The sequence below is a fragment of the Pinus tabuliformis genome, chromosome 1_2, assembly GCF_031772625.1.
Source record: "Pinus tabuliformis cultivar Carrire ecotype Pingquan chromosome 1_2, CPIR1, whole genome shotgun sequence".
In the NCBI taxonomy this organism is placed as follows: Eukaryota; Viridiplantae; Streptophyta; class Pinopsida; order Pinales; family Pinaceae; genus Pinus; species Pinus tabuliformis.
In genome coordinates, this window is record NC_142298.1 from 1183807895 (window position 1) to 1183826487 (window position 18593).

Here is an 18593-nt window from a genome sequence, read left to right on the forward strand (position 1 = left end):
GACCGAAAACCAGCGCGTCCAAAACCATGGACCGAAAACCATCGCGTCCAAAACCATGTACGAAAAACCATGCACAAAACCATAGGTAGGTCTTCCCAACCTAATATAGGGTCCAAAAAAGTTTTTCCTTGGGCGTTGCCCCAGACCTCATAGAGGGGGGCTACCCGCCCCCCTCAAACCCCCCAGAAAAGGGGGGCTACTTCTCGCCCTCTAACCCCCCGGTACACTATGTAGGCTAGTCGTGGAAAGAATATAACACAACCCAATAGTATCGAAAAGATTTCCTCTGGACCCTATAGCAATTGAAAGGGTGTGAATCCAGTTGCAGTTCTCACCGAGGTTCGACATGCCCACAAGGCAGATTATAGGATTAAATGCCAGTTTCATTTATGAACCCTTATCATTCCTTGAAGCATTCACTTCAGGACTTTGTTGATGGCCTCAACTTGTCCATTAGCTTGCGGATAATATGGAGTAGAGCTATCATGTGAAAGTCCTAACTTGGCTGTTAACTCAGCCATCATGTGATTGCAAAAATGTGACCCATGATATGTAACTATATCTTGTGGTACACCAAACCGGGCAACCACGTGGTTGAAAAAGAAAAGTGTAGTCGTCTCACCACTATTGTTTAATGTTGGCATCACCTCAACCCATTTTGTGAAATAGTCAACGACGACTATAATATACCGATGCCCCCCGGCTGAGGTGGGGCTACATGTCATGAAGTCACTTCCCCGGTGAATGGTCCAACAACGATGACAAGATGCAGTGGTGCAGGTGGTAATCTAGCTTTATGGTCATAGATCTGGCATGCATGACAACTTCTAACGACAATAATGCAATCTTTGAATATGGTAGGCCAGAAGTAACCAACACAGAGAATTCTCTATGTGGTAGCATAACCAGATAAGTGTCCACCACAAGCACTTGAATGGAAATCATTCAAAACTTTCTCGGCTTCCTCATGAGTGAGGCACCTTTGTAAAATCGTATCGATACCACGACGGTAAAGAGTGTCGCTAACGATCATATAATATTTGGCTTGGTATCAGATATGTCACCGTTGCGAGTGAGAGGTATCAGGCCAAAAAGTTTGGGTTTGGAGATAAATTAGTATATCCGCATACCAAGCGTCAGATGACGAAATAAGGAACAAAGACTGACCAGAATTGATGGTTCTGATGTTGAATAAATGGTATTCGAGGGAAGGTCGCAAAGAAGCTTGGCGAAAACTAGAGATTTCTTTGATTTGGATTTGATGAATTCCAAATCAAATTCTTGCAAAATGACGATCCATTTTGAGTATTTCCCCCCCAGTAATTGACGTGACAAAATATATGTCATAGGGTTGCAATCTGAAATGACAGTGGTATTTCGGAGCAGGATGTAGTGGCGAAATCTTTGTACAGCTTGAACAGTAGCCAGAGCTAACTTTTCGACGTAAGAGTACTTAACTTTTGTATCATTGAGATTGTGGCTCAAATAATATATCGGATGTTCAATCCCATCTTCTTCTTGGACTAAAACCATTCCAATGGTTGTATCTGCAGCGGCGAGATACAAGAAGTAGTCATTTTGATAATTCAAGGAATACATTAATGAGGCTCTAATCAAGGTATCTTTAAGAGCGTCAAAGGAAGCTTGTGCAACCTAATCCCAATGGAAGGGTATCCCCTTTTTCAAAAAATGAGTAAATCCTTTAGCCATTTCATCATAATTGGGAATGAACCTCCTCAGAAAGTTAGCCTTCCCTTGGAGTCTCTGTAACTGTAGTAGATTGGAAGGTGGAGGCAAGTCAAGGATTGCCTGAACCTTAAGTGGATCAAGTCGAATTCCCTCCTTAGACACTATGAATCCAAGCAAATGACCAGAACCAACACAAAACACACATTTGTAGTGTCGGAACCCTAAAAATATAGCTCTCAAATGTTGCGGGTGATTATACCGCTTCGTGAATGAGTAGGTAAATCATCAAGGTATGGTTGAACAATATGTTTGATGGCATGGAAGGCATAGTTCATTTCCCTTTGAAAAGCTGCCCCTGCATTCTTCAAACCAAAAAGGAGTTTCCTATAAGCGAATGTGCCCCATGGACAAATAAAAGCAGTTTTAGATTTGTCCTCTAGTCGGATATTGATCTGATTATAGCTAGAAAATCCATCCATAAATGAGAATATTTCACATCCGGCACATTCATCAATAATCTGGTCAATAAAGAGAGTGGGATAATTGTATTTTGGACAAGCCTGATTAACATCCCTATAATCGACGCACACTTGTATTGTCCCTTGTTTCTTCATGACAGGAACAATATTGGAAACGAAATCAGTAAGAGGAACATGGTAAATGAAACCAGCATGCAAAAGTTTTTCAAATTCTATTTTAATAGCAGCAACCTTCTTCAAATGAATAGGATGGAGGCGCTATCACACTGGTTTGACATCAGGATACATTTTGATTTCATGTTCAACTATACTAGAGTCAATTCCTAGCATCTCTTCATATGACCATGAAAATATATCTCAGAATTCATGAAAGAAAGCATGGTAAATATCAAGTTCTGATGGAGAACAAGATTTTCCAACATGAATGTTTTCTACAATGTTAGGTTTGGTCAAAACATTGATAGAAATAGTTTCTTCGATATTTGATAGGTTTCACTTGGAATCTACGGTATCTATGAAAACAGAATTCGAAAGGAAATTGACAATTGAAGGGTGAGTAAGTTCATTTGAATAACCTTCTATGTGATCTGGAAAATGGGAACGATGATGATAATCTTTCCATGGTTCTCCTTCCATCATCATTGATTGGATGATTCCTTGATCAGTAGAAAATATACGTGAAAAAGGATCGGATGAAGTACCATATTCTAATGAACGATCTACCCATACAATTGACGAAAATGGATTTGGGTTTGCCGCACAAGCCAAAAAGATTGATTGCTAAGCAAGCTCAATAGGGCTTAGCGACATGATTTCATTACTACTATCAACGTCAAAGCTATTGGTAATCTTCCTTAAGTTAGATGAAGTGGAAGATATCATGTTGCAAGTCTCAACTTTTGCCACTTCTGCCAAATTTGATGGTGGTGGTAGTGAAAAAGTACCCATTAGGGAAGAATCCTTAAAGAGACCTACACCAATGTTTTGAAGAGATAGTGGGGGTCTGTGAACTAACAGAATGCTTCCAGTAGCCTGTGAACTAGAGGCGAAGAAGGCGAGTTGGTCGATAACTGTGATTCCACCCTTATGAGGGAATGCAATTGTACGAAAGTATGTTGAAACCACAACAGCCATAGCATAAACCCACGGTCTTCCTAGCAAAATGTTGTAGTCAAGGGGTTCGTCAACAACCTCAACTTCAACAAATACTATTTTTCCTCCTAGTTCAATTTGCAGATTAGTCAATATCCCTCAAGGCGTATATGTGCGACCGTCAAAAGATTTTAATAATGGTTCGATGAAAATTTTTATTCAAGGCATTTACTTGAATCAGGAATGCTAATTGTGCTGGTAACTATGGAATATAACCTGCATGGTTGAAAACCACAAGATTGGAATCAGTTGGATCGATTCCACCAATTGCTGACAACAAAGCCTACTTTTGGGAGGGACAGTTTTGAAGCACCTCAAGCGTTGACATAACAGAAGGTGACTGAGACAAATCTTCTACTATGTTATAGTTCTGTGCAGCTCGAGCTCAAGGGTTAAATGTTGATTTATGTACAACTCCCTTAGGCGGTTTTATTGTTAACTCTGGTGCAATAGGTGGTGGAATAGGATCAGACGAAGTCGAGGTCAAAGGATTAGGTTGATCAACCTGGTTTTTCGATGAATACGGTTGATTTCCATAATATTTATGTTGGCATTATGATACATATGTTGTACTTGATGGCAACCCACTCATCTCAGATAATAAATTATAGTGTAGAGAAACGTTCACGCACTTATATGCAGAGAAAAGTTTATTTCATGTAGAGAAACGTTCACGCACTTTTATGCAGAGAAAAGTTTATTTCATGTAGAGAAAAGTTCACGCACTTTTATGCAGAGAAAAGTTTATTTCATGTAGAGAAAAAGTTCACGCACTTTCATGCAAGGAAAAGCACGTATATGTTGGAGAACTTACCTTTGGTCCATGGTAGTTAGTCCTTGGTATTTGAACCTATGAGGAAAAGCGCGTATATGTTCAAGAACTTACCTTTGGTCCATGGTAGTTAGTCCTTGGTATTTGAACCTATGAGGAAAAGCACGTATATGTTGGAGAACTTACCTTTGGTCCATGGTAGTTAGTCCTTGGTATTTGAACCTATGGTTTTGGACCATGGTACTTCGTCAAAAGTTTTGATCTCATGTACTTTCATGGTTGGTTCATGGTCGTAGTCCAACAGTTTTTTGATCCTATGGTTTTGGCCCGTGGTATTGTGAAAGGCCTAAGCCTATATAAAGCAAAGGAGATCACTTGGCTAATTCATTCTTGCAAATCGAATATCTTAAGATCTGAAGTATTGGGTTATTGTTTTAAAAGTTTGATCTATGAAAGGGAGTTGAAAGCGAATCTGTGAAGGGTGATCTCTCGAGCGCTGCAGCTGCGGAAGTGCGGAGGCGCCACAGAAGGCGCAGTGCGGAGACGCCACAGAGGCACCACAGAAGGCGCAGTGCGGAGGCGCCACAAAAGGCGCAACACAGAGGCGCCACAGAAGGCGTAGTGGGGAGGCGCCACAGAAGGCGCAGTGTTGAGACGCCACAGAGGCGCCACAGGAGGCGCAGTGTGGAGATGCCACAGAGGTGCCATAGAAGGCGCCGTGCGGAGACGCCACATAGGCGCCACAGGAGGCGTAGTGCGGAGACGCCACAGAGGCGCCACAGAAGGCGTAGTGCGGAGATGCCACAGAGGCGCCACAGAAGGCGCAGTGCGGAGGCGCCACAGAAGGCGCAGTGCGGAGGCGCCACAGAAGGCGCAGTGCAGAGGCGCCACAGAAGGTGCAGTGCGGAGACGCCACAGAGGATCCACAGAAGGCGCAGTGTGGAGGCGCCACAGAAGGCGCAGTGCGGAGACGCCACAGAGGTGCCATAGAAGGCACAGTGCGGAGGCGCCATAGAAGGCACAGTGCAGAGGCGCCACAGAAGGCGCAGTGTGGAGGCGCCACAGAAGGCGCAGGTGCGGTGGTCGCGACGCCACATAGGCGCTGGTGCGGAGGTAGTACAGATATCCGTAGATCTATACCAGTGAAGTTGCGATCCCTGCTTAAAATTTGTTTTAACTACCTTTGACTATTCTGCAGGGTTTTGGGTGCATAACTGATGTTTGGTTACTGGTATTGAGTTCAGATAACAACATGATTAATGACTTATCTTTATGTACTAGATCTGGTTGATAACTCTCATAATATCATTGTATATGTATGGATCTGGTGATTGGGTGATTCAGAAGGTTGTTTGATTATGAGCTTCAATGTTGTTGTTGGGTCCAGTATGAAAATTGGATGAAAAGTGGCCTTTCAAATTATGTGTTGTGCTTCAGTGTATCCAGTCTGAAAATTGATGAAACGTGGTACCTGGAGGAGAGAAGATTGTAGGCCAGCGCCTATGTACTAGTATCTAAGCTAGTACAAAAGCTAAGGGAGATCTTTGGAGCATTGTAGCAGGTAGTAGCCTGCGTACTAGTAAATGGATCGGTCAGTACAAGAGCAAAGGGGGTTGTAGCTCCCGTACTGGTATAAGACTTCACCAGTACAAATATTGTAAAAGGATTTTCTTATTAAGAAGAAGATTGAGATGACTTGCAGCAGGTGGTTTTTCTCCCGCATTGGGTTTCCACCTTATATCATGGTGTTCATGTGTGTGCCTTATGTGTGATGATCTATTCTCTATTACGGCATCTGTTATCTGAAAATATGGTTGATAATGCTCTAATGCACTCATTGAAGATCAATTAACTTAATCATAAGAAGTTGTGGAAGTAGCATATATGAATCTGATTATGGAAATGAAAAAGTTTTATTAATGTGATAATACTGATTCACCCCCCCCTCTCAGTATTATTTCCAACAATTGGTATCAGAGCAGGTCCTTTGATAGAAGCTTGATCGCTTGAAGGAGATCCGTGGAACAATGGGAAAGAAGCTTAAGAAGAAAGCACCTAAGAAAAAGAAGTCATCTTAGAAGAACTATGACAGTGGGAGAATTGATTGGGGATTAGGTATAAGAAGCTCTTCAGATTTAGAATCAGATTCAGAATCATTATCAGGTATGAATATATTATCCTCTGATGTTCCAGCTATCCTTCGTTTTGGAAGAGATGAAAGTGATAGCGAAACTACTGAATTTGCTCTTATGGGTGAACAAGAAAGATATCAAATAGAGGCAGAATTTAAAAGGCTGACAGACAAAATTAGAGATCAACAAGATCTATTGAACAAAAGGGAATGTGATTTCAAAGAAGAAGCTACCAAACTAAAGGCCCAACTAGAAGAAGGAAACAAGGTAAGAAAGTTACTCAAGGACAAGGAAGACCAATGTCAAAAATTGCAGCATGAAGTGACATCATCAAGAAAAGAAGTCAACGAAAGAAGCACAACCATCAAGAAACTCAAAGATAGATCCAGCTACTATGAAAATCTTGAAGCTACAATCCTCTCACTAAAAGGAGATCTTGAAGAATCAAAGAAGCAGAATACAGATCTACTCCAAGCTATTGCAAAACAAGAAAACGAAGTCACCAGCTTAAAATCTCAACTAGAATGTGCCTTCCGATTCGTCAAATGCAGCAGGATTTGAATGAAGAACAAGTAAAGGAGATTCTCAAACTAAGGGAACAAATGGAAGAAGGAAGGAAAGCTGAAGAAGATTTGAAAAATCAATCTCTTGAAAAGGAAGAACAGCTTCAGGTTGAGGTAAATATCTTGAAAGGTAAACTAGAAGAAAAGGATAAGCTTTTATGATTTCAAGATAGTTCTAAAGTCTTGGATGATATTCTTAGTAGTCAAAGGTCTCCTGCTATAAAGACTGGTCTTGGTTTCCATGAATCTGTTGAAGGTGAATCTAGTTCACAAGGTGAGGCAAGGAGCTCTAAAGAGAAATCTAAAGTGATCAACGAAGAAATGAAAGATCAATCTCATCATCAACCAAGAAAAGGGATTCCTCAAAGAAAATACTTTACTCCTCCTATGAATAATGTTGAATGTTATGTATGTCATAATCTTGGACATGTTGCAGCTAGATGTAGAAGAAGAAGGGTTCAAGACCATTATGCAGAAAGATCATCACATTCAAGGTACTTTTATGGATATTGCTTTTCTTGCAATATGTTTGGTCACAAAGCTGCTGATTGTTACAGGAGGAATATGAAACATGTAAGATGTTATGCATGTAACAAGCTTGGACATATAGCTAAGGAATGCAGGAACAAAGTGTGGGCACCATATCAAAAGGAGAAAATGTCATCATCGTGCTTGAAGATATGGAGGAAAAAGGAAGTACAGTCAGAAAAAGGCGGCACTGCACAACGTACAGACATACCAGAATTAGATGGAGCTGAAAGTACAAAACTTCAGTGTCCTGAATCTCATATTCAAACTCCATAAAGGAAAGTTGCATATATACGTGATTTAGTTACTGCACAGTCGCGTATATGATTGTTTGAAGAAAGGCAGTAGGGACAGATTCAAGGGAAGGATCAGTTTTGCTCTAGTTAATAATAATGATGTTTGGATATGATGGTTAGAAGTGTTTTGGTTCTAACTTGATATTGATGATGTCTTGATTCTTCTTATTGATATGCATGATCAGACAGATGGCACAAGTTTAGAGGGAGCATATGGACTTAATGCATTATTGGCATTATGGTTAATAGTCCTTGGTGATGATACTTATATGGATAAATGATTCATCTTGCTATGGTTATGAGTTGTCCACATGGTTCTTGGATCAGATTTATGGTTGATTCTCTAATGATGCTCGCATGGGAAGCACTTAGCTTGAATTCACATCTTCTTGATGTTGAGTCACTCATATGCTGCTGTCGTCATATGCATAAAGATCATATATTACAGTTATGATTCCTTTCATTCTTGGCACAAATGGATGAGGATTGTTGGCTGGATACAGGGATGATTATTCAAAGTTGCATTGTTGGAGACATGATGATAATGAGCTCTTATCTATATGATGATAGGATTGTTTCATATATATGTTGATTAATGCAGATATTCCCAATTGATGATACTTGATTCATGTAGATCTGGATGGCTATGATGTTTCTCACATAGAATGTGAAATTATGTTGATGCGGACATACCTTGATGATTCATGCACTAATACAAGTTGCTAGTCTAGTTGCTGTTGACAGATACTATGGAGCAGATCATAAAGTGTTGTTGCTGATGTTCATCTTACTTAGGTAATGTCATATCAAGACTCATGATGTAATAGTGTCATCTCTTCAGGTCATGTAACGACAATTGAAGGGTGAGTAAGTTCATTTGAATAACCTTCTATGTGATCTAGAAAATGGGAACGATGATGATAATCTTCCCATGGTTCTCCTTCCATCATCATTGATTGGATGATTCCTTCATCAGTAGAAAATATACGTGAAAAAGGATCGGAGGAAGTACCATATTCTAATGAACGATCTACCCATACAATTGATGAAAATGGATTTGGGTTTGCCGCACAAGCCAAAAAGATTGATTGCTATGCAAGCTCAATAGGGCTTAGCGACATGATTTCATTACTACTATCAACTTCAAAGCTATTGGTAATCTTCCTTAAGTTAGATGAAGTGGAAGATATCATGTTGCAAGTCTCAACTTTTGCCACTTCCGCCAAATTTGATGGTGGTGGTAGTGAAAAAGTACCCATTAGGGAAGAATCCTTAAAGAGACCTACACCAATGTTTTGAAGAGATAGTGGGGGTCTGTGAACTAACAGAATGCTTCCAGTAGCCTGTGAACTAGAGGCGAAGAAGGTGAGTTGGTCGATAACTATGATTCCACCCTTATGAGGGAATGCAATTGTACGAAAGTATGTTGAAACCACAATAGCCATAGCATAAACCCACGGTCTTCCTAGCAAAATGTTGTAGTCAAGGGTTTCGTCAACAACCTCAACTTCAACAAATACTGTTTTTCCTCCTAGTTCAATTTGCAGATTAGTCAATATCCCACAAGGCGTATATGTGCGACCGTCAAAAGATTTTAACGTTGTTGGTGAACACGACAAAGGTGGTGAGCCAAGTGTTTTCCAGAAATTCATAGACATAATACAAGTAGATGCCCCCTCGTCAATAATGGTTCGATGAAAAATTTTATTCAATGCATTTAATTGAATCAGGAATGCTAATTGTGCTGGTAACTATGGCATATAACCTGCATTGTTGAAAACCACAAGATTGGAATCAGTTGGATCGATTCCACCAATTTCTGACAACAAAGCCTACTTTTGGGAGGGACAGTTTTGAAGCACCTCAAGCGTTGACATAACAGAAGGTGACTGAGCCAAATCTTCTACTATGTTATAGTTCTGTGCTGCTCGAGCTCAAGGGTTAAATGTTGATTTATGTACAACTCCCTTAGGCGGTTTTATTGTTAACTCTGGTGCAATAGGTGGTGGAATAGGATCAGATGAAGTCGAGGTCAAAGTATTAGGTTGATCAACCTAGTTTTTCGATGAATACGGTTGATTTCCATAATATTTATGTTGGCATTATGATACATATGTTGTACTTGATGGCAACCCACTCATCTCAGATAATAAATTATAGTGTAGAGAAAAGTTCATGCACTTATATGCAGAGAAAAGTTTATTTCATGTAGAGAAAAGTTCACGCACTTTTATGCAGAGAAAAGTTTATTTCATGTAGAGAAAAGTTCATGCACTTTTATGCAGAGAAAAGTTTATTTCATGTAGAGAAAAAGTTCACGCACTTTCATGCAAGGAAAAGCGCGTATATGTTGGAGAACTTACCTTTGGTCCATGGTAGTTAGTCCTTGGTATTTGAACCTATGAGGAAAAGCGCGTATATGTTGGAGAACTTACCTTTGGTCCATGGTAGTTAGTCCTTGGTATTTGAACCTATGAGGAAAAGCGCGTATATGTTGGAGAACTTACCTTTGGTCCATGGTAGTTAGTCCTTGGTATTTGAACTTATGGTTTTGGACCATGGTACTTCGTCAAAATTGTTGGTCTCACGTACTTTCATGGTTGGTTCATGGTATTAGTCCAACAGTTTTTTGATCCTATGGTTTTGGCCCGTGGTATTGTGAAAGGCCTAAGCCTATATAAAGCAAAGGAGATCACTTGGCTAATTCATTCTTGCAAATCGAATATCTTAAGATCTGAAATATTGGGTTATTGTTTTAAAAGTTTGATCTATGAAAGGGAGTTGAAAGCGAATCTGTGAAGGGTGATCTCTCGAGCGCTGTAGCTGCGGAAGTGCCAAGGCGCCACAGAAGGCGTAGTGCGGAGGCGCCACAGATGCGCCACAGAAGGCGCAGTGCGGAGGCGCCACAGAAGGCGCAGCACAGGGGCGCCAAAAAAGGCACAGTGCAAATGTGCCACAGAAGGCGCTGCGCGGAGACGCCACAGGAGGCGCAGTGCGGAGACGCCACAGAAGGCGTAGTGCGGAGACGCCAAAGAGGCACCACAGGAGGCGCAGTACGGAGACGCCATAGAGGCGCCACAGAAGGCACAGTGCGGAGACGCCACAGAGGCACCACAGAAGGCACAGTGCGGAGGCGCCATAGAAGGCGCAGTGCGGAGGCGCCACAGAAGGCGCAGTGCGGAGGCGCCACAGAAGGCGCAGTGCAGAGGCACCACAGAAGGCGCAGTGCGGACACACCACAGAGGCGCCACAGAAGGTGCAGTGCGGAGGCGCCACAGAAGGAGCAGTGCAGAGGCACCACAGAAGGTGCAGTGCGGAGGCACCACAAAAGGCGCAGTGCAGAGGCGCCACAGAAGGCGCAGTGGGGAGGCGCCACAGAAGGCGCAGTGCAGAGGCGCCACAGAAGGCGCAGTGCAGAGACGTCACAGAGGCGCCACAGAAGGCGCAATGCAGAGATGCCACAGAGGCACCATAGAAGGCGCAGTGCGGAGGCGCCACAGAAGGCGCATGTGCGGTGGTCGCGGCGCCACAGAAGGCGCAGGTGCGGAGGTAGTACAGATATCAGCAGATCTATACCAGTGAAGTTGCGATCCCTGCTTAAAATTTGTTTTAACTACCTTTGACTATTCTGCAGGGTTTTGGGTGCATAACTGATGTTTGGTTACTGGTATTGAGTTCAGATAATAGCATGATTAATGACTTATCTTTATGTACTAGATCTAGTTGATAACTCTCATAATATCATTGTATATATATGGATTTGGTGATTGGGTGATTCAGAAGGTTGTTTGATTATGAGCTTCAATGTTGTTGCTGGGTCCAGTATGAAAATTGGATGAAAAGTGGCCTTTCAAATTATGTGTTGTGCTTCAGTGTATCCAGTCTGAAAATTGATGAAACGTGGTACCTGGAGGAGAGAAGATTGTAGGCCAGCGCCTATGTACTAGTATCTAAGCTAGTACAAAAGCTAAGGGAGATATTTGGAGCATTGTAGCAGGTAGCAGCCTGCGTACTAGTAAATGGATCGGCTAGTACAAGAGCAAAGGGGGTTGTAGCTCCCGTACTGGTATAAGACTGCACCAGTACAAATATTGTAAAAGGATTTTCTTATTAAGAATAAGATTGAGATGACTTACAGCAGGTGGTTTTTCTCCTGCATTGGGTTTCCACCTTATATCATGGTGTTCATGTGTGTGCCTTATGTGTGATGATCTATTCTCTATTACGACATCTGTTATCTAATAATATGGTTGATAATGCTCTAATGCACTCATTGAAGATCAATTAACTTAATCATAAGAAGTTGTGGAAGTAGCATATATGAATCTGATTATGGAAATGAAAAAGTTTTATTAATGTGATAATACTGATTCACCCCCCCCCCCCTCTCAGTATTATTTCCAACAATTGGTATCGGAGCAGGTCCTTTGATAGAAGCTTGATTGCTTGAAGGAGATCTGTGGAACAATGGGAAAGAAGCTTAAGAAGAAAGCACCTAAGAAAAAGAAGTCATCTTAGAAGAACTATGACAGTGGGAGAATCGATTGGGGATTAGGTATAAGAAGCTCTTCAGATTCAGAATCAGATTCAGAATCATTATCAGGTATGAATATATTATCCTCTGATGTTCCATCTATCTTTCCTTTTGGAAGAGATGAAAGTGATAATGAAACTACTGAATTTGCTCTTATGGGTGAACAAGAAAGATATCAAATAGAGGCAGAATTTAAAAGGTTGACAGACAAAATTAGAGATCAACAAGATCTATTGAACAAAAGGGAATGTGATTTCAAAGAAGAAGCTACCAAACTAAAGGCCCAACTAGAAGAAGGAAACAAGGTAAGAAAGCTACTCAAGGACAAGGAAGACCAATATCAAAAATTGCAGCATGAAGTGACATCATTAAGAAAAGAAGTCAACGAAAGAAGCACAACCATCAAGAAACTCAAAGATAGATCCAGCTACTATGAAAATCTTGAAGCTACAATCCTCTCACTAAAAGGAGATCTTGAAGAATCAAAGAAGCAGAATACAGATCTACTCCAAGCTATTGCAAAACAAGAAAACGAAGTCACCAGCTTAAAATCTCAACTAGAATGTGCCTTCCGAGTTCGTCAAATGCAGCAGGATCTGAATGAAGAACAAGAAAAGGAGATTCTCAAACTAAGGGAACAAATGGAAGAAGGAAGGAAAGCCGAAGAATATTTGAAAAAGCAATCTCTTGAAAAGGAAGAATAGCTTCAGGTTGAGGTAAATATCTTGAAAGGTAAACTAGAAGAAAAGGATAAGCTTTTACGATTTCAAGATAGTTCTAAAGTCTTGGATGATATTATTAGTAGTCAAAGGTCTCCTGCTATAAAGACTAGTCTTGGTTTCCATGAATCTGTTGAAGGTGAATCTATTTCACAAGGTGAGGCAAGGAACTCTAAAGAGAAATCTAAAGTGATCAACGAAGAAATGAAAGATCAATCTCATCATCAACCAAGAAAAGAGATTCCTCAAAGAAAATCCTTTACTCCTCCTATGAATAATGTTGAATGTTATGTATGTCATAATATTGGACATGTTGCAGCTAGATGTAGAAGAAGAAGGGTTCAAGACCATTATGCAGAAAGATCATCACATTCGAGGTACTTTTATGGACATTGCTTTGCTTGCAATATGTTTGGTCACAAAGCTGCTGATTGTTATAGGAGGAATATGAAACATGTAAGATGTTATGCATGTAACAAGTTTGGACATATAGCTAAGGAATGCAGGAACAAAGTGTGGGCACCATATCAAAAGGAGAAAATGTCATCATCACACTTGAAGATATGGAGGAAAAAGGAAGTACAGTCAGAAAAAGGCGGCACTACACAACGTACAGACATACTAGAATCAGAGGGAGCTGAAAGTACAAAACTTCAGTGTGCTGAATCTCATATGCAAACTCCATAAAGGAAAGTTGCATATATACGCGAGTTAGTTACTGCACAGTCGCGTATATTATTGTTTGAAGAAAGGCAGTAGGGACAGATTCAAGAGAAGGATCAGTTTTGCTCTAGTTAATAATAATGATGTGTGGATATGATGGTTAGAAGTGTTTTGGTTCTAACTTGATATTGATGATGTCTTGATACTTCTTATTGATATGCATGATCAGATAGATGGCACAGGTTTAGAGGGAGCATATGGACTTAATGCATTATTGGCATTATGGTTAATAGTCCTTGGTGATGATACTTATATGGATAAATGATTCATCTTGCTATGTTTATGAGTTGTTCACATGGTTCTTGGATCAGATTTATGGTTGATTCTCTAATGATGATTGCATGGGAAGCACTTAGCTTGAATTCACATCTTCTTGATGTTGAGTCACTCATATGCTGCTGTCGTCATATGCATAAAGATGATATATTACAGTTATGATTCATTTCATTCTTGGCACAAATGGATGAGGATTGTTGGCTGGATACAGGGATGATTATTTAAAGTTACATTGTTGGAGACATGATGATAATGAGCTCTTATCTATATGATGATAGGATTGTTTCATACATATGTTGATTAATGCAGATATTCCAAATTGATGATACTTGATTCATGTAGATCTAGATGGCTATGATGTTTCTCACATAGAATGTGAAATTCTGTCGATGCGGACATACCTTGATGATTCATGCACTAATACAAGTTGCTGGTCTAGTTGCTGTTGACAGATACTATGGAGCAGATCATAAAGTGTTGTTGCTGATGTTCATCTTATTTAGGTGGTGTCATATCAAGACTCATGATGTAATAGTGTCATCTCTTCAGGTCATGTAACGACCTATGTTGGTTTCCCCACTATGCCTGGGATGAAGATGTAATGTATTTGGTTTTCATTTTTCTGATATATCCCCACTTGGTTGGGTGATGGATGTATGTATTGAATCTTTTAGGAAGGTCATTTGTGATGTAGAACATCCTTTTGCAGACCTTGCTTACAGTCAGGGGGAGCCTGAGCATGAACAACACTATATAGCAGAGCAGACATTTCAACTTGTTCTCAGAAAGAGCATGATCAGATTGGTGCACCATGACATATACAAAGGGGGAGCTCATTCAGAGATTTCAACAGGTACTCAGGGGGAGCTTATAATGCATTGTTGGCATTATGGAGGACATACAGAAGGAGATCTTGGATGCTGGTCTGATTATTGCTGTAATCTATCTCTTTCATGGTCATGGATTATGGTTCTTCTTTGCAGATCTGGTTCATAGTCAGGGGGGGCATGTTCTTAGGGGGAGCATAACCCTTTGCCCTTGATGTCAAAGGGGGAGAGTGATTGGTTGTTGTTGCCATCAAGTCCAAAGGGGGAGATTGTTGGCATTATGATACATATGTTGTACTTGATGGCAACCCACTCATCTCAGATAATAAATTATAGTGTAGAGAAAAGTTCACGCACTTATATGCAGAGAAAAGTTTATTTCATGTAGAGAAAAGTTCACGCACTTTTATGCAGAGAAAAGTTTATTTCATGTAGAGAAAAGTTCACGCACTTTTATGCAGAGAAAAGTTTATTTCATGTAGAGAAAAAGTTCATGCACTTTCATGCAAGGAAAAGCGCGTATATGTTGGAGAACTTACCTTTGGTCCATGGTAGTTAGTCCTTGGTATTTGAACCTATGAGGAAAAGCACGTATATGTTGGAGAACTTACCTTTGGTCCATGGTAGTTAGTCCTTGGTATTTGAACCTATGAGGAAAAGCGCGTATATGTTGGAGAACTTACCTTTGGTCCATGGTAGTTAGTCCTTGGTATTTGAACCTATGGTTTTGGACCATGGTACTTCGTCAAAAGTGTTGATCTCACGTACTTTCATGGTTGGTTCATGGTATTAGTCCAACAGTTTTTTGATCCTATGGTTTTGGCTCGTGGTATTGTGAAAGGCCTAAGCCTATATAAAGCAAAGGAGATCACTTGGCTAATTCATTCTTGCAAATCGAATATCTTAAGATCTGAAATATTGGGTTATTGTTTTAAAAGTTTGATCTATGAAAGGGAGTTGAAAGTGAATCTGTGAAGGGTGATCTCTCGAGCACTGCGGCTGTGGAAGTGCGGAGGCACCATAGAAGGCGCAGTGCGGAGACGCCACAGAAGGCGCAGTGCGGAGGCGCCACAGAAGGCGCAGCACAGAGGCGCCATAGAAGGCGCAGTGCGGAGACGCCACGGAGGCGCCACAGAAGGCGCAGTGCGGAGACGCCACGGAGGCGCCACAGGAGGCGCAGTGCGGAGACGCCATAGAGGCGCCATAGAAGGCGCAATGCGGAGACGCCACAGAGGCGCCACAGGAGGCGCAGTGCGGAGACGCCACAGAGGCACCACAGAAGGCGCAGTGCGGAGACGCCACAGAGGCGCCACAGAAGGCGCAGTGCGGAGGCGCCACAGAAGGTGCAGTGCAGAGGCGCCATAGAAGGCGCAGTGCGAAGACGCCACAGAGGCACCACAGAAGGCGCAATGCAGAGGTGCCACAAAAGGCGCAGTGCGGAGATGCCACAGAAGGCGCAGTGCGGAGGCGCCACAGAAGGCGCAATGCAGAGGCGCCACAGAAGGCGCAGTGCGGAGGTGCCACAGAAGGCGCAGTGCAGAGGCGCCACAGAAGGTGCAGTGCAGAGAAGCCACAGAGGCGCCATAGAAGGCGCAGTGTGGAGACGCCACAGAGGTGCCATAGAAGGCGCAGTGCGGAGGCGCCACAGAAGGCGCAGGTGCAGTGGTCGCGGTGCCACAGAAGGCGCAGGTGCGGAGGTAGTACAGATATCCGCAGATCTATACCAGTGAAGTTGCGATCCCTGCTTAAAATTTGTTTTAACTACCTTTGACTATTCTGTAGGGTTTTGGGTGCATAACTGATGTTTGGTTACTGGAATTGAGTTCAGATAACAACATGATTAATGACTTATCTTTATGTACTAGATCTGGTTGATAACTCTCATAATATCATTGTATATGTATGGATCTGGTGATTGGGTGATTCAGAAGGTTGTTTGATTATGAGCTTCAATGTTGTTGTTGGGTCCAGTATGAAAATTGGATGAAAAGTGGCCTTTCAAATTATGTGTTGTGCTTCATTGTATCCAGTCTGAAAATTGATGAAACGTGGTACCTGGAGGAGAGAAGATTGTAGGCCAGCGCCTATGTACTAGTATCTAAGCTAGTACAAAAGCTAAGGGAGATCTTTGGAGCATTGTAGCAGGTAGCAGCATGCGTACTAGTAAATGGATCGGCTAGTACAAGAGAAAAGGGGGTTGTAGCTCCCGTACTGGTATAAGACTGCACCAGTACAAATATTGTAAAAGGATTTTCTTATTAAGAAGAAGATTGAGATGAATTGCAGCAGGTGGTTTTTCTCCCGCATTGGGTTTCCACCTTATATCATGGTGTTCATGTGTGTGCCTTATGTGTGATGATCTATTCTCTATTACGGCATCTGTTATCTGATAATATGGTTGATAATGCTCTAATGCACTCTGTTATCACCTAGAACTGCAGTACATGTACATAAATTTGTCCAAAGTTTCATTGCCAAAAATGGGTGTCAAATGGTTGTTGTTGTCCTATGTGTACTACTTAGGGGTCATGTTTCTAAAGATTTGATGTGAACCATTTTCAAAGCCGTTAGTCATCCTCCATCATGATTGAATAAGACATGTCTTATCTCGTATATGTCATTTGTCCTTTCCGCATTTGCGCAGCGCAGTTTGATTGGTTGATTTTGTAGCGTAATAATGTTTTAGCCTTTTCGTAGCGCCAGCCATTTCGCAGCGCATGTCGCTAAATTATAACTGTCTGCGCTACAAAATCGCGGATTTGGGGATTTTGCAGCGCAGATTCTTTAGGTGTCATGTCTTGGGGATGAGTCATTGTGTCCGTCCGGTTATTGTCAGTTGGTGTACTTTCCAAGCAATTACGAGCCATCATTCCACCAATAGGTTTATAGCCACGCACATTAAGTTCATTCAAACGGTTTTGTCATGCATGGTTGTGTCATGATGTTTGTTAATATTGCATGAGGTGGCCAGCTTATATGTTAAGACATTTGAATTGAAAATGAACTCGAGTTTCTTCTTCAAGAGAGCCTGATTGCAAGCGAGCCTGTGTTCTAAAATTTGAATTTGCTTTTCGAGTTGAGGCTGGTGGTGTTTTGCTGTGCGAAAGATTTCAAAGCGTAATGGAGAAGAAGGAGCATCGATCTGGAAGGTGTCAAAGGGCAGAACCTGAAGGATTGGACCTTGCATTGAGGGATGAAGGTGTTAAAAAGGCCTTCAAAGACGTTGGTTGCTGGAGTTTCTGTGAAAAGCTGAAGGGAGGCCACACTCAGGTAACAAAAGAGTTTGCCTTGAATTTTACAGGTTTAAATTCCAAGGTATCTATGTTAGAATTCCCAGTATCTCCAGAGGCTATTGCTAGTGTAACTGAGATTCCCAGAGGGGGGCAGGAGTGGTTTAAAAATTTCAAATTTGATATGAGCCCCTGTAAAGAATTCTTGAAGGAAGCCTATGTGAATGAAGATTTAACCAAGGCTGTGCCTAGAAGTTATGTTAAGGAGAGTTATGCTATGCTTCTTACTTGTATTCAAAAGTATTTAACTTGTGAGGGCAGATATAACAAAGTTTATTCCTATCATTTCAAGTTGTTGCTGCATTTTACGGGTAAAGCATCTATAGACCTCCCATTTTACTTGTTTCGTAGCCTCAGTAAGATGTGTGACAAAGTTCAATTGAAGAAGGATGATTGTGAGACATCATTGTTTCACCATGGTCTAGTCAAACTGTTAGTGCTGGATGCTCTTCAAAAAATTGGCAGGGATTGGAATTCTTTCATCTATATGGCTGGTTTCCAGAGTAAGACAGGCCTCACCCCACAGCCGGTTAGAGAAAGAGAAGAATCAATGGAAGAACCTACAATAGCTGAGCTTAGGAAGGAGGCTAGGGAGAAAAAGAAAGTTAAATCT